The sequence below is a fragment of the Rhipicephalus microplus genome, chromosome 4 (assembly GCF_043290135.1).
Source record: "Rhipicephalus microplus isolate Deutch F79 chromosome 4, USDA_Rmic, whole genome shotgun sequence".
NCBI classification, from domain to species: domain Eukaryota; kingdom Metazoa; phylum Arthropoda; class Arachnida; order Ixodida; family Ixodidae; genus Rhipicephalus; species Rhipicephalus microplus.
In genome coordinates this window covers 190,020,944-190,037,135 of record NC_134703.1, presented here as the reverse complement: position 1 = coordinate 190,037,135, position 16,192 = coordinate 190,020,944, and the positions used below count along the sequence as shown (strand labels likewise).

The 16,192-nt window shown below is 43.6% G+C and overlaps 48 non-coding genes across 48 annotated transcripts; all 48 read right to left on the bottom strand.

Annotated features, from left to right (window-relative positions):
* Positions 1 to 77: 77 nt before the first annotated feature.
* TRNAF-GAA (transfer RNA phenylalanine (anticodon GAA)) lies at positions 78 to 150 on the bottom strand. The gene has a single exon. It is a non-coding gene; the product is annotated as a tRNA-Phe (tRNA).
* Positions 151 to 398: 248 nt separating this feature from the next.
* Positions 399 to 471, bottom strand: TRNAF-GAA (transfer RNA phenylalanine (anticodon GAA)). Its single transcript has one exon. It is a non-coding gene; the product is annotated as a tRNA-Phe (tRNA).
* Positions 472 to 721: 250 nt separating this feature from the next.
* On the bottom strand, positions 722 to 794 carry TRNAF-GAA (transfer RNA phenylalanine (anticodon GAA)). Its single transcript has one exon. It is a non-coding gene; the product is annotated as a tRNA-Phe (tRNA).
* Positions 795 to 1,043: 249 nt separating this feature from the next.
* TRNAF-GAA (transfer RNA phenylalanine (anticodon GAA)) lies at positions 1,044 to 1,116 on the bottom strand. The gene has a single exon. It is a non-coding gene; the product is annotated as a tRNA-Phe (tRNA).
* Positions 1,117 to 1,365: 249 nt separating this feature from the next.
* On the bottom strand, positions 1,366 to 1,438 carry TRNAF-GAA (transfer RNA phenylalanine (anticodon GAA)). Its single transcript has one exon. It is a non-coding gene; the product is annotated as a tRNA-Phe (tRNA).
* A 249-nt stretch (positions 1,439 to 1,687) lies between these two features.
* TRNAF-GAA (transfer RNA phenylalanine (anticodon GAA)) lies at positions 1,688 to 1,760 on the bottom strand. The gene has a single exon. It is a non-coding gene; the product is annotated as a tRNA-Phe (tRNA).
* Positions 1,761 to 2,010: 250 nt separating this feature from the next.
* TRNAF-GAA (transfer RNA phenylalanine (anticodon GAA)) lies at positions 2,011 to 2,083 on the bottom strand. Its single transcript has one exon. It is a non-coding gene; the product is annotated as a tRNA-Phe (tRNA).
* Positions 2,084 to 2,331: 248 nt separating this feature from the next.
* On the bottom strand, positions 2,332 to 2,404 carry TRNAF-GAA (transfer RNA phenylalanine (anticodon GAA)). Its single transcript has one exon. It is a non-coding gene; the product is annotated as a tRNA-Phe (tRNA).
* Positions 2,405 to 2,654: 250 nt separating this feature from the next.
* On the bottom strand, positions 2,655 to 2,727 carry TRNAF-GAA (transfer RNA phenylalanine (anticodon GAA)). Its single transcript has one exon. It is a non-coding gene; the product is annotated as a tRNA-Phe (tRNA).
* A 248-nt stretch (positions 2,728 to 2,975) lies between these two features.
* On the bottom strand, positions 2,976 to 3,048 carry TRNAF-GAA (transfer RNA phenylalanine (anticodon GAA)). The gene has a single exon. It is a non-coding gene; the product is annotated as a tRNA-Phe (tRNA).
* Positions 3,049 to 3,298: 250 nt separating this feature from the next.
* Positions 3,299 to 3,371, bottom strand: TRNAF-GAA (transfer RNA phenylalanine (anticodon GAA)). Its single transcript has one exon. It is a non-coding gene; the product is annotated as a tRNA-Phe (tRNA).
* Positions 3,372 to 3,618: 247 nt separating this feature from the next.
* Positions 3,619 to 3,691, bottom strand: TRNAF-GAA (transfer RNA phenylalanine (anticodon GAA)). The gene has a single exon. It is a non-coding gene; the product is annotated as a tRNA-Phe (tRNA).
* Positions 3,692 to 3,937: 246 nt separating this feature from the next.
* Positions 3,938 to 4,010, bottom strand: TRNAF-GAA (transfer RNA phenylalanine (anticodon GAA)). Its single transcript has one exon. It is a non-coding gene; the product is annotated as a tRNA-Phe (tRNA).
* Positions 4,011 to 4,260: 250 nt separating this feature from the next.
* TRNAF-GAA (transfer RNA phenylalanine (anticodon GAA)) lies at positions 4,261 to 4,333 on the bottom strand. Its single transcript has one exon. It is a non-coding gene; the product is annotated as a tRNA-Phe (tRNA).
* A 248-nt stretch (positions 4,334 to 4,581) lies between these two features.
* Positions 4,582 to 4,654, bottom strand: TRNAF-GAA (transfer RNA phenylalanine (anticodon GAA)). The gene has a single exon. It is a non-coding gene; the product is annotated as a tRNA-Phe (tRNA).
* A 250-nt stretch (positions 4,655 to 4,904) lies between these two features.
* TRNAF-GAA (transfer RNA phenylalanine (anticodon GAA)) lies at positions 4,905 to 4,977 on the bottom strand. Its single transcript has one exon. It is a non-coding gene; the product is annotated as a tRNA-Phe (tRNA).
* Positions 4,978 to 5,227: 250 nt separating this feature from the next.
* TRNAF-GAA (transfer RNA phenylalanine (anticodon GAA)) lies at positions 5,228 to 5,300 on the bottom strand. The gene has a single exon. It is a non-coding gene; the product is annotated as a tRNA-Phe (tRNA).
* A 250-nt stretch (positions 5,301 to 5,550) lies between these two features.
* On the bottom strand, positions 5,551 to 5,623 carry TRNAF-GAA (transfer RNA phenylalanine (anticodon GAA)). Its single transcript has one exon. It is a non-coding gene; the product is annotated as a tRNA-Phe (tRNA).
* A 250-nt stretch (positions 5,624 to 5,873) lies between these two features.
* Positions 5,874 to 5,946, bottom strand: TRNAF-GAA (transfer RNA phenylalanine (anticodon GAA)). Its single transcript has one exon. It is a non-coding gene; the product is annotated as a tRNA-Phe (tRNA).
* Positions 5,947 to 6,193: 247 nt separating this feature from the next.
* On the bottom strand, positions 6,194 to 6,266 carry TRNAF-GAA (transfer RNA phenylalanine (anticodon GAA)). The gene has a single exon. It is a non-coding gene; the product is annotated as a tRNA-Phe (tRNA).
* A 246-nt stretch (positions 6,267 to 6,512) lies between these two features.
* On the bottom strand, positions 6,513 to 6,585 carry TRNAF-GAA (transfer RNA phenylalanine (anticodon GAA)). The gene has a single exon. It is a non-coding gene; the product is annotated as a tRNA-Phe (tRNA).
* A 250-nt stretch (positions 6,586 to 6,835) lies between these two features.
* Positions 6,836 to 6,908, bottom strand: TRNAF-GAA (transfer RNA phenylalanine (anticodon GAA)). Its single transcript has one exon. It is a non-coding gene; the product is annotated as a tRNA-Phe (tRNA).
* A 248-nt stretch (positions 6,909 to 7,156) lies between these two features.
* On the bottom strand, positions 7,157 to 7,229 carry TRNAF-GAA (transfer RNA phenylalanine (anticodon GAA)). Its single transcript has one exon. It is a non-coding gene; the product is annotated as a tRNA-Phe (tRNA).
* A 250-nt stretch (positions 7,230 to 7,479) lies between these two features.
* Positions 7,480 to 7,552, bottom strand: TRNAF-GAA (transfer RNA phenylalanine (anticodon GAA)). The gene has a single exon. It is a non-coding gene; the product is annotated as a tRNA-Phe (tRNA).
* A 250-nt stretch (positions 7,553 to 7,802) lies between these two features.
* TRNAF-GAA (transfer RNA phenylalanine (anticodon GAA)) lies at positions 7,803 to 7,875 on the bottom strand. Its single transcript has one exon. It is a non-coding gene; the product is annotated as a tRNA-Phe (tRNA).
* A 250-nt stretch (positions 7,876 to 8,125) lies between these two features.
* Positions 8,126 to 8,198, bottom strand: TRNAF-GAA (transfer RNA phenylalanine (anticodon GAA)). Its single transcript has one exon. It is a non-coding gene; the product is annotated as a tRNA-Phe (tRNA).
* A 250-nt stretch (positions 8,199 to 8,448) lies between these two features.
* On the bottom strand, positions 8,449 to 8,521 carry TRNAF-GAA (transfer RNA phenylalanine (anticodon GAA)). The gene has a single exon. It is a non-coding gene; the product is annotated as a tRNA-Phe (tRNA).
* A 250-nt stretch (positions 8,522 to 8,771) lies between these two features.
* Positions 8,772 to 8,844, bottom strand: TRNAF-GAA (transfer RNA phenylalanine (anticodon GAA)). Its single transcript has one exon. It is a non-coding gene; the product is annotated as a tRNA-Phe (tRNA).
* A 250-nt stretch (positions 8,845 to 9,094) lies between these two features.
* TRNAF-GAA (transfer RNA phenylalanine (anticodon GAA)) lies at positions 9,095 to 9,167 on the bottom strand. Its single transcript has one exon. It is a non-coding gene; the product is annotated as a tRNA-Phe (tRNA).
* Positions 9,168 to 9,417: 250 nt separating this feature from the next.
* TRNAF-GAA (transfer RNA phenylalanine (anticodon GAA)) lies at positions 9,418 to 9,490 on the bottom strand. Its single transcript has one exon. It is a non-coding gene; the product is annotated as a tRNA-Phe (tRNA).
* Positions 9,491 to 9,739: 249 nt separating this feature from the next.
* Positions 9,740 to 9,812, bottom strand: TRNAF-GAA (transfer RNA phenylalanine (anticodon GAA)). Its single transcript has one exon. It is a non-coding gene; the product is annotated as a tRNA-Phe (tRNA).
* A 250-nt stretch (positions 9,813 to 10,062) lies between these two features.
* Positions 10,063 to 10,135, bottom strand: TRNAF-GAA (transfer RNA phenylalanine (anticodon GAA)). Its single transcript has one exon. It is a non-coding gene; the product is annotated as a tRNA-Phe (tRNA).
* A 250-nt stretch (positions 10,136 to 10,385) lies between these two features.
* On the bottom strand, positions 10,386 to 10,458 carry TRNAF-GAA (transfer RNA phenylalanine (anticodon GAA)). The gene has a single exon. It is a non-coding gene; the product is annotated as a tRNA-Phe (tRNA).
* Positions 10,459 to 11,032: 574 nt separating this feature from the next.
* TRNAF-GAA (transfer RNA phenylalanine (anticodon GAA)) lies at positions 11,033 to 11,105 on the bottom strand. Its single transcript has one exon. It is a non-coding gene; the product is annotated as a tRNA-Phe (tRNA).
* Positions 11,106 to 11,353: 248 nt separating this feature from the next.
* TRNAF-GAA (transfer RNA phenylalanine (anticodon GAA)) lies at positions 11,354 to 11,426 on the bottom strand. The gene has a single exon. It is a non-coding gene; the product is annotated as a tRNA-Phe (tRNA).
* A 249-nt stretch (positions 11,427 to 11,675) lies between these two features.
* Positions 11,676 to 11,748, bottom strand: TRNAF-GAA (transfer RNA phenylalanine (anticodon GAA)). Its single transcript has one exon. It is a non-coding gene; the product is annotated as a tRNA-Phe (tRNA).
* A 250-nt stretch (positions 11,749 to 11,998) lies between these two features.
* TRNAF-GAA (transfer RNA phenylalanine (anticodon GAA)) lies at positions 11,999 to 12,071 on the bottom strand. The gene has a single exon. It is a non-coding gene; the product is annotated as a tRNA-Phe (tRNA).
* Positions 12,072 to 12,321: 250 nt separating this feature from the next.
* Positions 12,322 to 12,394, bottom strand: TRNAF-GAA (transfer RNA phenylalanine (anticodon GAA)). Its single transcript has one exon. It is a non-coding gene; the product is annotated as a tRNA-Phe (tRNA).
* A 250-nt stretch (positions 12,395 to 12,644) lies between these two features.
* TRNAF-GAA (transfer RNA phenylalanine (anticodon GAA)) lies at positions 12,645 to 12,717 on the bottom strand. The gene has a single exon. It is a non-coding gene; the product is annotated as a tRNA-Phe (tRNA).
* A 250-nt stretch (positions 12,718 to 12,967) lies between these two features.
* Positions 12,968 to 13,040, bottom strand: TRNAF-GAA (transfer RNA phenylalanine (anticodon GAA)). Its single transcript has one exon. It is a non-coding gene; the product is annotated as a tRNA-Phe (tRNA).
* Positions 13,041 to 13,290: 250 nt separating this feature from the next.
* On the bottom strand, positions 13,291 to 13,363 carry TRNAF-GAA (transfer RNA phenylalanine (anticodon GAA)). The gene has a single exon. It is a non-coding gene; the product is annotated as a tRNA-Phe (tRNA).
* A 249-nt stretch (positions 13,364 to 13,612) lies between these two features.
* TRNAF-GAA (transfer RNA phenylalanine (anticodon GAA)) lies at positions 13,613 to 13,685 on the bottom strand. Its single transcript has one exon. It is a non-coding gene; the product is annotated as a tRNA-Phe (tRNA).
* Positions 13,686 to 13,935: 250 nt separating this feature from the next.
* On the bottom strand, positions 13,936 to 14,008 carry TRNAF-GAA (transfer RNA phenylalanine (anticodon GAA)). The gene has a single exon. It is a non-coding gene; the product is annotated as a tRNA-Phe (tRNA).
* A 250-nt stretch (positions 14,009 to 14,258) lies between these two features.
* On the bottom strand, positions 14,259 to 14,331 carry TRNAF-GAA (transfer RNA phenylalanine (anticodon GAA)). The gene has a single exon. It is a non-coding gene; the product is annotated as a tRNA-Phe (tRNA).
* Positions 14,332 to 14,905: 574 nt separating this feature from the next.
* On the bottom strand, positions 14,906 to 14,978 carry TRNAF-GAA (transfer RNA phenylalanine (anticodon GAA)). The gene has a single exon. It is a non-coding gene; the product is annotated as a tRNA-Phe (tRNA).
* Positions 14,979 to 15,226: 248 nt separating this feature from the next.
* Positions 15,227 to 15,299, bottom strand: TRNAF-GAA (transfer RNA phenylalanine (anticodon GAA)). The gene has a single exon. It is a non-coding gene; the product is annotated as a tRNA-Phe (tRNA).
* Positions 15,300 to 15,548: 249 nt separating this feature from the next.
* TRNAF-GAA (transfer RNA phenylalanine (anticodon GAA)) lies at positions 15,549 to 15,621 on the bottom strand. Its single transcript has one exon. It is a non-coding gene; the product is annotated as a tRNA-Phe (tRNA).
* Positions 15,622 to 15,871: 250 nt separating this feature from the next.
* TRNAF-GAA (transfer RNA phenylalanine (anticodon GAA)) lies at positions 15,872 to 15,944 on the bottom strand. Its single transcript has one exon. It is a non-coding gene; the product is annotated as a tRNA-Phe (tRNA).
* Between the last annotated feature and the right edge of the window lie 248 nt (positions 15,945 to 16,192).

Genomic DNA, 16,192 nt, shown 5'->3' with positions numbered 1-16,192 from the left:
CTGCGTAATCGTTTCACTCGTTAGAATTATTGCAAAACACTTGCATACCGACAGATTTAACAAAAATGTGCTTTGGACGCCGAAACCCGGGATCGAACCAGGGACCTTTAGATCTTCAGTCTAACGCTGTCTCAACTGAGCTATTTCGGCAGACGGGAGAAGAGTGAAAGCGGGATTCAACAGTTCTTGCGTTTCGGTAAAACCGCTTTATTTTAGCTGTTGCACATTATTACAAGTCTTTACGCTGTTCCGGTTCTTTCGCAACGCCTACTGCCGCGGTACAATCTGAATCAGCATTTTTTATCAAGCATGTGTGTTCACCTGCGTAATCGTTTCGCACGTTAGAATTATTGCAAAATACATGCATACCGACAGATTTACCAAAAATGTGCTTTGGACGCCGAAACCCGGGATTGAACCAGGGACCTTTAGATCTTCAGTCTAACGCTCTCCCAACTGAGCTATTTCGGCAGATGGGGGAAAATTGAAAGCGGGATTCAACAGTTCTTGCGTTTCGGTAAAACCGCTTTATTTTAGCTGTTGCACATTATTACAAGTCTTTCACGCTGTTCCGGTTCTTTTTCAACGCCTACTGCCGCGATGCATTCTGAATCAGCGTTTTTTTATCAAGCATGTGTGTTCACCTGCGTAATCGTTTCACTCGTTAGAATTATTGCAAAATACTTGCATACCGACAGATTTAACAAAATTGTGCTTTGGACGCCGCAACCCGCGATCGAACCAGGGACCTTTAGATCTTCAGTCTAACGCTCTCCCAACTGAGCTATTTCGGCAGACGGGAGAAGAGTGAAAGCGGGATTCAACAGTTCTTGCGTTTCGGTAAAACCGCTTTATTTTTGCTGTTGCACATTATTACTTGTCTTTCACGCTGTTCCGGTTCTTTTGCAACGCCTACTGCCGCGATGCATTCTGAATCAGCATTTTTTTATCAAGCTTGTGTGTTCACCTGCGTAATCGTTTCTCTCGTTAGAATTATTGCAAAATACTGCATACCAACAGATTTAACAAAAATGTGCTTTGGACGCCGAAACCCGGGATCGAACCAGGGACCTTTGGATCTTCAGTCTAACACTCTCCCAATTGAGTTATTTCGGCAGACGGGAGAAGAGTGAAAGCGGGATTCAACAGTTCTTGCGTTTCGGTAAAACCGCTTTATTTTAGCTGTTGCACATTATTACAAGTCTTTACGCTGTTCCGGTTCTTTCGCAACGCCTACTGCCGCGATGCATTCTGAATCAGCATTTTTTTATCAAGCATGTGTGTTCACCTGCGTAATCGTTTCACTCGTTAGAATTATTGCAAAATACTTGCATACCGACAGATTTACCAAAAATGTGCTTTGGACTCCGAAACCCGGGATCGAACCAGGGACCTTTAGATCTTCTGTCTAACGCTCTCCCAACTGAGCTATTTCGGCAGAAGGGAGAAGAGTGAAAGCGGGATTCAACAGTTCTTGCGTTTCGGTAAAACCGCTTTATTTTAGCTGTTGCACATTATTACAAGTCTTTACGCTGTTCCGGTTCTTTCGCAACGCCTACTGCCGCGATGCATTCTGAATCAGCGTTTTTTTATCAAGCATGTCTGTTCACCTGCGTAATCGTTTCACTCGTTAGAATTATTGCAAAATACTTGCATACCGACAGATTTAACAAAATTGTGCTTTGGACGCCGCAACCCGCGATCGAACCAGGGACCTTTAGATCTTCAGTCTAACGCTCTCCCAACTGAGCTATTTCGGCAGACGGGAGAAGAGTGAAAGCGGGATTCAACAGTTCTTGCGTTTCGGTAAAACCGCTTTATTTTTGCTGTTGCACATTATTACTTGTCTTTCACGCTGTTCCGGTTCTTTCGCAACGCCTACTGCCGCGATGCATTCTGAATCAGCGTTTTTTTATCAAGCATGTGTGTTCACCTGCGTAATCGTTTCACTCGTTAGAATTATTGCAAAATACTTGCATACCGACAGATTTAACAAAATTGTGCTTTGGACGCCGCAACCCGCGATCGAACCAGGGACCTTTAGATCTTCTGTCTAACGCTCTCCCAACTGAGCTATTTCGGCAGACGGGAGAAGAGTGAAAGCGGGATTCAACAGTTCTTGCGTTTCGGTAAAACCGCTTTATTTTTGCTGTTGCACATTATTACTTGTCTTTCACGCTGTTCCGGTTCTTTTGCAACGCCTACTGCCGCGATGCATTCTGAATCAGCATTTTTATGAAGCATGTGCGTTCACCTGCGTAATCGTTTCACTCGTTAGAATTATTGCAAAACACTTGCATACCGACAGATTTAACAAAAATGTGCTTTGGATGCCGAAACCCGGGATCGAACCAGGGACCTTTAGATCTTCAGTCTAACGCTGTCTCAACTGAGCTATTTCGGCAGACGGGAGAAGAGTGAAAGCGGGATTCAACAGTTCTTGCGTTTCGGTAAAACCGCTTTATTTTAGCTGTTGCACAATATTACATGTCTTTCACGCTGTTCCGGTTCTTTTGCAACGCCTACTGCTGCGATGCAGTCTGAATCAGCATTTTTTTATCAAGCATGTGTGTTCACCTGCGTAATCGTTTCACTCGTTAGAATTATTGCAAAATACTTGCATACCGACAGATTTACCAAAAATGTGCTTTGGACTCCGAAACCCGGGATCGAACCAGGGACCTTTAGATCTTCTGTCTAACGCTCTCCCAACTGAGCTATTTCGGCAGAAGGGAGAAGAGTGAAAGCGGGATTCAACAGTTCTTGCGTTTCGGTAAAACCGCTTTATTTTAGCTGTTGCACATTATTACAAGTCTTTACGCTGTTCCGGTTCTTTCGCAACGCCTACTGCCGCGGTAAAATCTGAATCAGCATTTTTTATCAAGCATGTGTGTTCACCTGCGTAATCGTTTCGCACGTTAGAATTATTGCAAAATACATGCATACCGACAGATTTAACAAAATTGTGCTTTGGACGCCGCAACCCGGGATCGAACCAGGGACCTTTAGATCTTCAGTCTAACGCTCTCCCAACTGAGCTATTTCGGCAGACGGGAGAAGAGTGAAAGCGGGATTCAACAGTTCTTGCGTTTCGGTAAAACCGCTTTATTTTAGCTGTTGCACATTATTACAAGTCTTTCACGCTGTTCCGGTTCTTTTGCAACGCCTACTGCCGCGATGCATTCTGAATCAGCATTTTTTTATCAAGCATGTGTGTTCACCTGCGTAATCGTTTCACTCGTTAGAATTATTGCAAAATACTTGCATACCGACAGATTTAACAAAAATGTGCTTTGGACGCCGAAACCCGGGATCGAACCAGGGACCTTTAGATCTTCAGTATAACGCTCTCCCAACTGAGCTATTTCGGCAGACGGGAGAAGAGTGAAAGCGGGATTCAACAGTTCTTGCGTTTCGGTAAAACCGCTTTATTTTAGCTGTTGCACATTATTACATGTCTTTCACGCTGTTCCGGTGCTTTTGCAATGCCTACTGCCGCGATACAATCTCAATCAGCATTTTTTATGAAGCATGTGTGTTCACCTGCGTAATCGTTTCCCTCGTTAGAATTATTGCAAAATACTTGCATACCAACAGATTTACCAAATATGCTTTGGACGCCAAAACCCGGGATCGAACCAGGGACCTTTAGATCTTCTGTCTAACGCTCTCCCAACTGAGCAATTTCGGCAGAAGGGAGAAGAGTGAAAGCGGGATTCAACGGTTCTTGCGTTTCGGTAAAACCGCTTTATTTTAGCTGTTGCACATTATTACAAGTCTTTACGCTGTTCCGGTTCTTTCAACGCCTACTGCCGCGATACAATCTCAATCATCAGTTTTTATGAAGCATGTGTGTTCACCTGCGTAATCGTTTCACTCGTTAGAATTATTGCAAAACACTTGCATACCGACAGATTTAACAAAAATGTGCTTTGGACGCCGAAACCCGGGATCGAGCCAAGGACTTTTGGATCTTCAGTCTAACGCTCTCCCAACTGAGCTATTTCGGCAGACGGGAGAAGAGTGAAAGCGGGATTCAACAGTTCTTGCGTTTCGGTAAAACCGCTTTATTTTAGCTGTTGCACATTATTACATGTCTTTGACGCTGTTCCGGTTCTTTCGCAACGCCTACTGCCGCGATTCATTCTGAATCAGCATTTTTTTATCAAGCATGTGTGTTCACCTGGGTAATCGTTTCACTCGTTAGAATTATTGCAAAATACTTGCATACCGACAGATTTAACAAAAATGTGCTTTGGACGCCGAAACCCGGGATCGAACCAGGGACCTTTACATCTTCAGTCTAACACTCTCCCAACTGAGTTATTTCGGCAGACGGGAGAAGAGTGAAAGCGGGATTCAACAGTTCTTGCGTTTCGGTAAAACCGCTTTATTTTAGCTGTTGCACATTATTACAAGTCTTTACGCTGTTCCGGTTCTTTCGCAACGCCTACTGCCGCGATACAATCTCAACCAGCATTTTTTATCAAGCATGTGTGTTCACCTGCGTAATCGTTTCACTCGTTAGAATTATTGCAAAACACTTGCATACCGACAGATTTAACAAAAATGTGCTTTGGACGCCGAAACCCGGGATCGAACCAGGGACCTTTAGATCTTCAGTCTAACGCTGTCTCAACTGAGCTATTTCGGTAGACGGGAGAAGAGTGAAAGCGGGATTCAACAGTTCTTGCGTTTCGGTAAAACCGCTTTATTTTAGCTGTTGCACATTATTACATGTCTTTCACGCTGTTCCGGTTCTTTTGCAACGCCTACTGCCGCGATACAATCTGAATCAGCATTTTTTATCAAGCATGTGTGTTCACCTGCGTTATCGTTTCACTCGTTAGAATTACTGCAAAATACTTGCATACCGATAGATTTAACAAAAAAAGTGCTTTCGACGCCGAAACCCGAGATCGAGCCAGGGACCTTTAGATCTTCAGTCTAACGCTGTCTCAACTGAGCTATTTCGGCAGACGGGAGAAGAGTGAAAGCGGGATTCAACAGTTCTTGCGTTTCGTTAAAACCGCTTTATTTTAGCTGTTGCACATTATTACATGTCTTTCACGCTGTTCCGGTTCTTTTGCAACGCCTACTGCCGCGATGCATTCTGAATCAGCATTTTTTTATCAAGCATGTGTGCTTACCTGCGTAACCGTTTCACTCGTTAGAATTATTGCAAAACACTTGCATACCGACAGATTTAACAAAAATGCGCTTTGGACGCCGAAACCCGGGATCGAACCAGACACCTTTGGATCTTCAGTCTAACGCTCTCCCAACTGAGCTATTTCGGCAGACGGGAGAAGAGTGAATGCGGGATTCAACAGTTCTTGCGTTTCGGTAAAACCGCTTTATTTTAGCTGTTGCACATTAATACATGTCTTTCACGCTGTTCCGGTTCTTTTGCAACGCCTACTGCCACGATGCATTCTGAATCAGCATTTTTTTATCAAGCATGTGTGTTCACCTGCGTAATCGTTTCGCTCGTTAGAATTATTGCAAAATACTTGCATTCTGACACATTTAACAAAAATAAGCTTTGGACGCCGAAACCCGGAATCGAACCAGGGACCTTTAGATCTTCAGTCTAACGCTCTCCCAACTGAGCTATTTCGGCAGACGGGAGAAGAGTGAAAGCGGGATTCAACAGTTCTTGCGTTTCGGTAAAACCGCTTTATTTTAGCTGTTGCACATTATTACAAGTCTTTCACGCTGTTCCGGTTCTTTTGCAACGCCTACTGCCGCGATGCATTCTGAATCAGCATTTTTTTATCAAGCATGTGTGTTCACCTGCGTAATCGTTTCACTCGTTAGAATTATTGCAAAATACTTGCATACCGACAGATTTAACAAAAATGTGCTTTGGACGCCGAAACCCGGGATCGAACCAGGGACCTTTAGATCTTCAGTATAACGCTCTCCCAACTGAGCTATTTCGGCAGACGGGAGAAGAGTGAAAGCGGGATTCAACAGTTCTTGCGTTTCGGTAAAACCGCTTTATTTTAGCTGTTGCACATTATTACATGTCTTTCACGCTGTTCCGGTGCTTTTGCAATGCCTACTGCCGCGATACAATCTCAATCAGCATTTTTTATGAAGCATGTGTGTTCACCTGCGTAATCGTTTCCCTCGTTAGAATTATTGCAAAATACTTGCATACCAACAGATTTACCAAATATGCTTTGGACGCCAAAACCCGGGATCGAACCAGGGACCTTTAGATCTTCTGTCTAACGCTCTCCCAACTGAGCAATTTCGGCAGAAGGGAGAAGAGTGAAAGCGGGATTCAACGGTTCTTGCGTTTCGGTAAAACCGCTTTATTTTAGCTGTTGCACATTATTACAAGTCTTTACGCTGTTCCGGTTCTTTCAACGCCTACTGCCGCGATACAATCTCAATCATCAGTTTTTATGAAGCATGTGTGTTCACCTGCGTAATCGTTTCACTCGTTAGAATTATTGCAAAACACTTGCATACCGACAGATTTAACAAAAATGTGCTTTGGACGCCGAAACCCGGGATCGAGCCAAGGACTTTTGGATCTTCAGTCTAACGCTCTCCCAACTGAGCTATTTCGGCAGACGGGAGAAGAGTGAAAGCGGGATTCAACAGTTCTTGCGTTTCGGTAAAACCGCTTTATTTTAGCTGTTGCACATTATTACATGTCTTTGACGCTGTTCCGGTTCTTTCGCAACGCCTACTGCCGCGATTCATTCTGAATCAGCATTTTTTTATCAAGCATGTGTGTTCACCTGGGTAATCGTTTCACTCGTTAGAATTATTGCAAAATACTTGCATACCGACAGATTTAACAAAAATGTGCTTTGGACGCCGAAACCCGGGATCGAACCAGGGACCTTTACATCTTCAGTCTAACACTCTCCCAACTGAGTTATTTCGGCAGACGGGAGAAGAGTGAAAGCGGGATTCAACAGTTCTTGCGTTTCGGTAAAACCGCTTTATTTTAGCTGTTGCACATTATTACAAGTCTTTACGCTGTTCCGGTTCTTTCGCAACGCCTACTGCCGCGATACAATCTCAACCAGCATTTTTTATCAAGCATGTGTGTTCACCTGCGTAATCGTTTCACTCGTTAGAATTATTGCAAAACACTTGCATACCGACAGATTTAACAAAAATGTGCTTTGGACGCCGAAACCCGGGATCGAACCAGGGACCTTTAGATCTTCAGTCTAACGCTGTCTCAACTGAGCTATTTCGGTAGACGGGAGAAGAGTGAAAGCGGGATTCAACAGTTCTTGCGTTTCGGTAAAACCGCTTTATTTTAGCTGTTGCACATTATTACATGTCTTTCACGCTGTTCCGGTTCTTTTGCAACGCCTACTGCCGCGATACAATCTGAATCAGCATTTTTTATCAAGCATGTGTGTTCACCTGCGTTATCGTTTCACTCGTTAGAATTACTGCAAAATACTTGCATACCGATAGATTTAACAAAAAAAGTGCTTTCGACGCCGAAACCCGAGATCGAGCCAGGGACCTTTAGATCTTCAGTCTAACGCTGTCTCAACTGAGCTATTTCGGCAGACGGGAGAAGAGTGAAAGCGGGATTCAACAGTTCTTGCGTTTCGTTAAAACCGCTTTATTTTAGCTGTTGCACATTATTACATGTCTTTCACGCTGTTCCGGTTCTTTTGCAACGCCTACTGCCGCGATGCATTCTGAATCAGCATTTTTTTATCAAGCATGTGTGCTTACCTGCGTAACCGTTTCACTCGTTAGAATTATTGCAAAACACTTGCATACCGACAGATTTAACAAAAATGCGCTTTGGACGCCGAAACCCGGGATCGAACCAGACACCTTTGGATCTTCAGTCTAACGCTCTCCCAACTGAGCTATTTCGGCAGACGGGAGAAGAGTGAATGCGGGATTCAACAGTTCTTGCGTTTCGGTAAAACCGCTTTATTTTAGCTGTTGCACATTAATACATGTCTTTCACGCTGTTCCGGTTCTTTTGCAACGCCTACTGCCACGATGCATTCTGAATCAGCATTTTTTTATCAAGCATGTGTGTTCACCTGCGTAATCGTTTCGCTCGTTAGAATTATTGCAAAATACTTGCATTCTGACAGATTTAACAAAAATAAGCTTTGGACGCCGAAACCCGGAATCGAACCAGGGACCTTTAGATCTTCAGTCTAACGCTCTCCCAACTGAGGTATTTCGGCAGACGGGAGAAGAGTGAAAGCGGGACTCAACAGTTCTTGCGTTTCGGTAAAACCGCTTTATTTTCGCTGTTGCACATTATTACATGTCTTTCACGCTGTTCCGGTTCTTTTGCAACGCCTACTGCCGCGATGCATTCTGAATCAGCATTTTTTTATCAAGCATGTGTGCTTACCTGCGTAACCGTTTCACTCGTTAGAATTATTGCAAAACACTTGCATACCGACAGATTTAACAAAAATGTGCTTTGGACGCCGAAACCCGGGATCGAACCAGAGACCTTTGGATCTTCAGTCTAACGCTCTCTCAACTGAGCTATTTTGGCAGTTGGGAGAAGAGTGAAAGCGGGATTCAACAGTTCTTGCGTTTCGATAAAACCGCTTTATTTTAGCTGTTCCACATTATTACATGTCTTTCACGCTGTTCCGGTTCTTTTGCAACGCCTACTGTCGCGATGCATTCTGAATCAGCATTTTTTTATCAAGCATGTGTGTTCACCTGCGTAATCGTTTCACTCGTTAGAATTATTGCAAAATACTTGCATACCGACAGATTTAACAAAAATGTGCTTTGGACGCCGAAACCCGGGATCGAACCAGGGACCTTTAGATCTTCAGTCTAACGCTCTCCCAACTGAGCTATTTCGGCAGACGGGAGAAGAGTGAAAGCGGGATTCAGCAGTTCTTGCGTTTCGGTAAAACCGCTTTATTTTAGCTGTTGCACATTATTACATGTCTTTTACGCTGTTCCGGTTCTTTTGCAACGCCTACTGCTGCGATGCAATCTGAATCAGCATTTTTGTATCAAGCATGTGTGTTCAACTGCGTAATCGTTGAACTCGTTAGAATTATTGCAAAATACTTGCATACCGACAGATTTACCAAAAATGTGCTTTGGACGCCGAAACCCGGGATCGAAACAGGGACCTTTAGATCTTCTGTTTAAAGCTCTCCCAACTGAGCTATTTCGGCAGATGGGAGAAAATTGAAAGCGGGATTCAACAGTTCATGTGTTTCTGTAAAACCGCTTTATTTTAGCTGTTGCACATTATTACAAGTCTTTCACGCTGTTCCGGTTCTTTTGCAACGCCTACTGCCGCGATGCATTCTGAATCAGCATTTTTTTATCAAGCATGTGTGTTCACCTGCGTAATCGTTTCACTCGTTAGAATTATTGCGAAATACTTGCATAGCGACAGATTTAACAAAAATGAGCTTTGGCCGCCGAAACCCGGGATCGAACCAGGGACCTTTAGATCTTCAGTCTAACGCTCTCCCAACTGAGGTATTTCGGCAGACGGGAGAAGAGTGAAAGCGGGATTCAACAGTTCTAGCGTTTCGGTAAAACCGCTTTATTTTAGCTGTTGGACATTATTACATGTATTTCACGCTGTTCCGGTTCTTTTGCAACGCCTACTGCCGCGGTACAATCTGAATCAGCATTTTTTTTCAAGCATGTGTGTTCACCTGCGTAATCGTTTCACACGGTAGAATTATTGCAAAATACATGCATACCGACAGATTTAACAAAAATGTGCTTTGGACGCGGAAACCCGGGATTGAACCAGGGACCTTTAGATCTTCAGTCTAACGCTCTCCCAACTGAGCTATTTCGGCAGATGGGAGAAAATTGAAAGCGGGATTCAACAGTTCTTGCGTTTCTGTAAAACCGCTTTATTTTAGCTGTTGCACATTATTACAAGTCTTTCAGGCTGTTCCGGTTCTTTTGCAACGCCTACTGCCGCGATGCATTTTGTATCAGCATTTTTTTATCAAGCATGTGTGTTCACCTGGGTAATCGTTTCACTCGTTAGAATTATTGCAAAATACTTGCATACCGACAGATTTAACAAAATTGTGCTTTGGACGCCGCAACCCGGGATCGAACCAGGGACCTTTAGATCTTCAGTCTAACGCTCTCCTAACTGAGCTATTTCGGCAGACGGGAGAAGAGTGAAAGCGGGATTCAACAGTTCTTGCGTTTTGGTAAAACCGCTTTATTTTAGCTGTTGCACATTATTACATGTGTTTCACGCTGTTCCGGTTCTTTTGCAACGCCTACTGCCGCGATGCATTCTGAATCAGCATTTTTTTACCAAGCATGTGTGTTCACCTGCGTAATCGTTTCACTCGTTAGAATTATTGCAAAATACTTGCATACCGACAGATTTAACAAAAATGTGCTTTGGACGCCGAAACCCGGGATCGAACCAGGGACCTTTAGATCTTCAGTCTAACGCTCTCCCAACTGAGTTATTTCGGCAGACGGGAGAAGAGTGAAAGCGGGATTCAACAGTTCTTGCGTTTCGGTAAAACCGCTTTATTTTAGCTGTTGCACATTATTACATGTCTTTCACGCTGTTCCGGTGCTTTTGCAACGCCTACTGCCGCGATGCATTCTGAATCAGCATTTTTTTATCAAGCATGCGTGTTCACCTGCGCAACCGTTTCATTCGTTAGAATTATTGCAAAATACTTGCATACCGATAGATTTAACAAAAAAAGTGCTTTCGACGCCGAAACCCGGTATCGAACCAGAACCTTTAGGTCTTCACTCTAACGCTCTCCCAACTGAGCTATTTTGGCAGACGGGAGAAGAGTGAAAGCGGGATTCAACAGTTCTTGCGTTTCGGTAAAACCGCTTTATTTTAGCTGTTGCACATTATTACATGTCTTTCACGCTGTTCCGGTTCTTTTGCAACGCCTACTGCCGCGATGCATTCTGAATCAGCATTTTTTTATCAAGCATGTGTGTTCACCTGCGTAACCGTTTCACTCGTTAGAATTATTGCAAAATACTTGTATTCCGACAAATTTAACAAAAAAAGTGCTTTGAACGCCAAAACCCGGGATCGAGCCAAGGACCTTTGGATCTTCAGTCTAACGCTCTCCCAACTGAGCTATTTCGGCAGACGGGAGAAGAGTGAAAGCGGGATTGAACAGTTCTTGCGTTTCGGTAAAACCGCTTTATTTTAGCTGTTGCACATTATTACAAGTCTTTACGCTGTTCCGGTTCTTTCGCAACGCCTACTGCCGCGATACAATCTCAATCAGCATTTTTTATCAAGCATGTGTGTTCACCTGCGTAATCGTTTCACTCGTTAGAATTATTGCAAAACACTTGCATACCGACAGATTTAACAAAAATGTGCTTTGGACGCCGAAACCCGGGATCGAACCAGGGACCTTTAGATCTTCAGTCTAACGCTGGCTCAACTGAACTATTTCGGCAGACGGGAGAAGAGTGAAAGCGGGATTCAACAGTTCTTGCGTTTCGGTAAAACCGCTTTATTTTAGCTGTTGCACATTATTACAAGTCTTTACGCTGTTCCGGTTCTTTCGCAACGCCTACTGCCGCGATGCATTCTGAATCAGCATTTTTTTATCAACCATGTGTGTTCACCTGCGTAACCGTTTCACTCGTTAGAATTATTGCAAAATACTTGCATACCGACAGATTTAACAAAATTGTGCTTTGGACGCGGAAACCCGGGATCGAACCAGGGACCTTTAGATCTTCAGTCTAACGCTCTCCCAACTGAGCTATTTCGGCAGACGGGAGAAGAGTGAAAGCGGGATTCAACAGTTCTTGCGTTTCGGTAAAACCGCTTTATTTTAGCTGTTGCACATTATTACATGTCTTTCACGCTGTTCCGGTTCTTTTGGAACGCCTACCGCCGCGATGCATTCTGAATCAGCATTTTTTTATCAAGCATGTCTGTTCACCTGCGTAATCGTTTCACTCGTTAGAATTATTGCAAAATACTTGCATTCTGACAGATTTAACAAAAATAAGCTTTGGACGCCGAAACCCGGAATCGAACCAGGGACCTTTAGATCTTCAGTCTAACGCTCTCCCAACTGAGGTATTTCGGCAGACGGGAGAAGAGTGAAAGCGGGACTCAACAGTTCTTGCGTTTCGGTAAAACCGCTTTATTTTCGCTGTTGCACATTATTACATGTCTTTCACGCTGTTCCGGTTCTTTTGCAACGCCTACTGCCGCGATGCATTCTGAATCAGCATTTTTTTATCAAGCATGTGTGCTTACCTGCGTAACCGTTTCACTCGTTAGAATTATTGCAAAACACTTGCATACCGACAGATTTAACAAAAATGTGCTTTGGACGCCGAAACCCGGGATCGAACCAGAGACCTTTGGATCTTCAGTCTAACGCTCTCTCAACTGAGCTATTTTGGCAGTTGGGAGAAGAGTGAAAGCGGGATTCAACAGTTCTTGCGTTTCGATAAAACCGCTTTATTTTAGCTGTTCCACATTATTACATGTCTTTCACGCTGTTCCGGTTCTTTTGCAACGCCTACTGTCGCGATGCATTCTGAATCAGCATTTTTTTATCAAGCATGTGTGTTCACCTGCGTAATCGTTTCACTCGTTAGAATTATTGCAAAATACTTGCATACCGACAGATTTAACAAAAATGTGCTTTGGACGCCGAAACCCGGGATCGAACCAGGGACCTTTAGATCTTCAGTCTAACGCTCTCCCAACTGAGCTATTTCGGCAGACGGGAGAAGAGTGAAAGCGGGATTCAGCAGTTCTTGCGTTTCGGTAAAACCGCTTTATTTTAGCTGTTGCACATTATTACATGTCTTTTACGCTGTTCCGGTTCTTTTGCAACGCCTACTGCTGCGATGCAATCTGAATCAGCATTTTTGTATCAAGCATGTGTGTTCAACTGCGTAATCGTTGAACTCGTTAGAATTATTGCAAAATACTTGCATACCGACAGATTTACCAAAAATGTGCTTTGGACGCCGAAACCCGGGATCGAAACAGGGACCTTTAGATCTTCTGTTTAAAGCTCTCCCAACTGAGCTATTTCGGCAGATGGGAGAAAATTGAAAGCGGGATTCAACAGTTCATGTGTTTCTGTAAAACCGCTTTATTTTAGCTGTTGCACATTATTACAAGTCTTTCACGCTGTTCCGGTTCTTTTGCAACGCCTACTGCCGCGATGCATTCTGAATCAGCATTTTTTTATCAAGCATGTGTGTTCACCTGCGTAATCGTTTCACTCGTTAGAATTATTGCGAAATACTTGCATAGCGACAGATTTAACAAAAATGAGCTTTGGCCGCCGAAACCCGGGATCGAACCAGGGACCTTTAGATCTTCAGTCTAACGCTCTCCCAACTGAGGTATTTCGGCAGACGGGAGAAGAGTGAAAGCGGGATTCAACAGTTCTAGCGTTTCGGTAAAACCGCTTTATTTTAGCTGTTGGACATTATTACATGTATTTCACGCTGTTCCGGTTCTTTTGCAACGCCTACTGCCGCGGTACAATCTGAATCAGCATTTTTTTTCAAGCATGTGTGTTCACCTGCGTAATCGTTTCACACGGTAGAATTATTGCAAAATACATGCATACCGACAGATTTAACAAAAATGTGCTTTGGACGCGGAAACCCGGGATTGAACCAGGGACCTTTAGATCTTCAGTCTAACGCTCTCCCAACTGAGCTATTTCGGCAGATGGGAGAAAATTGAAAGCGGGATTCAACAGTTCTTGCGTTTCTGTAAAACCGCTTTATTTTAGCTGTTGCACATTATTACAAGTCTTTCAGGCTGTTCCGGTTCTTTTGCAACGCCTACTGCCGCGATGCATTTTGTATCAGCATTTTTTTATCAAGCATGTGTGTTCACCTGGGTAATCGTTTCACTCGTTAGAATTATTGCAAAATACTTGCATACCGACAGATTTAACAAAATTGTGCTTTGGACGCCGCAACCCGGGATCGAACCAGGGACCTTTAGATCTTCAGTCTAACGCTCTCCTAACTGAGCTATTTCGGCAGACGGGAGAAGAGTGAAAGCGGGATTCAACAGTTCTTGCGTTTTGGTAAAACCGCTTTATTTTAGCTGTTGCACATTATTACATGTGTTTCACGCTGTTCCGGTTCTTTTGCAACGCCTACTGCCGCGATGCATTCTGAATCAGCATTTTTTTACCAAGCATGTGTGTTCACCTGCGTAATCGTTTCACTCGTTAGAATTATTGCAAAATACTTGCATACCGACAGATTTAACAAAAATGTGCTTTGGACGCCGAAACCCGGGATCGAACCAGGGACCTTTAGATCTTCAGTCTAACGCTCTCCCAACTGAGTTATTTCGGCAGACGGGAGAAGAGTGAAAGCGGGATTCAACAGTTCTTGCGTTTCGGTAAAACCGCTTTATTTTAGCTGTTGCACATTATTACATGTCTTTCACGCTGTTCCGGTGCTTTTGCAACGCCTACTGCCGCGATGCATTCTGAATCAGCATTTTTTTATCAAGCATGCGTGTTCACCTGCGCAACCGTTTCATTCGTTAGAATTATTGCAAAATACTTGCATACCGATAGATTTAACAAAAAAAGTGCTTTCGACGCCGAAACCCGGTATCGAACCAGAACCTTTAGGTCTTCACTCTAACGCTCTCCCAACTGAGCTATTTTGGCAGACGGGAGAAGAGTGAAAGCGGGATTCAACAGTTCTTGCGTTTCGGTAAAACCGCTTTATTTTAGCTGTTGCACATTATTACATGTCTTTCACGCTGTTCCGGTTCTTTTGCAACGCCTACTGCCGCGATGCATTCTGAATCAGCATTTTTTTATCAAGCATGTGTGTTCACCTGCGTAACCGTTTCACTCGTTAGAATTATTGCAAAATACTTGTATTCCGACAAATTTAACAAAAAAAGTGCTTTGAACGCCAAAACCCGGGATCGAGCCAAGGACCTTTGGATCTTCAGTCTAACGCTCTCCCAACTGAGCTATTTCGGCAGACGGGAGAAGAGTGAAAGCGGGATTGAACAGTTCTTGCGTTTCGGTAAAACCGCTTTATTTTAGCTGTTGCACATTATTACAAGTCTTTACGCTGTTCCGGTTCTTTCGCAACGCCTACTGCCGCGATACAATCTCAATCAGCATTTTTTATCAAGCATGTGTGTTCACCTGCGTAATCGTTTCACTCGTTAGAATTATTGCAAAACACTTGCATACCGACAGATTTAACAAAAATGTGCTTTGGACGCCGAAACCCGGGATCGAACCAGGGACCTTTAGATCTTCAGTCTAACGCTGGCTCAACTGAACTATTTCGGCAGACGGGAGAAGAGTGAAAGCGGGATTCAACAGTTCTTGCGTTTCGGTAAAACCGCTTTATTTTAGCTGTTGCACATTATTACAAGTCTTTACGCTGTTCCGGTTCTTTCGCAACGCCTACTGCCGCGATGCATTCTGAATCAGCATTTTTTTATCAACCATGTGTGTTCACCTGCGTAACCGTTTCACTCGTTAGAATTATTGCAAAATACTTGCATACCGACAGATTTAACAAAATTGTGCTTTGGACGCGGAAACCCGGGATCGAACCAGGGACCTTTAGATCTTCAGTCTAACGCTCTCCCAACTGAGCTATTTCGGCAGACGGGAGAAGAGTGAAAGCGGGATTCAACAGTTCTTGCGTTTCGGTAAAACCGCTTTATTTTAGCTGTTGCACATTATTACATGTCTTTCACGCTGTTCCGGTTCTTTTGGAACGCCTACCGCCGCGATGCATTCTGAATCAGCATTTTTTTATCAAGCATGTCTGTTCACCTGCGTAATCGTTTCACTCGTTAGAATTATTGCAAAATACTTGCATACCGACAGATTTAACAAAAATGTGTTTTGGACGCCGAAACGTGGGATCGAACCAGGGACCTTTAGATCTTCACTCTAACGCTCTCCCAACTGAGCTATTTCGGCAGACGGGGGAAGAGTGAAAGCGGGATTCAACAGTTCTTGCGCTTCGATAAAACCGCTTTATTTTAACTGTTGCACATTATTACATGTCTTTCACGCTGTTCCGGTTCTTTTGCAACGCCTACTGTCGCGATGCATTCTGAATCAGCATTTTTTTATCAAGCATGTGTGTTAACCTGCGTAATCGTTTCACTTGTTAGAATTATTGCAAAATACTTGCATACCGACAGATTTACCAAAAATGTGCTTTG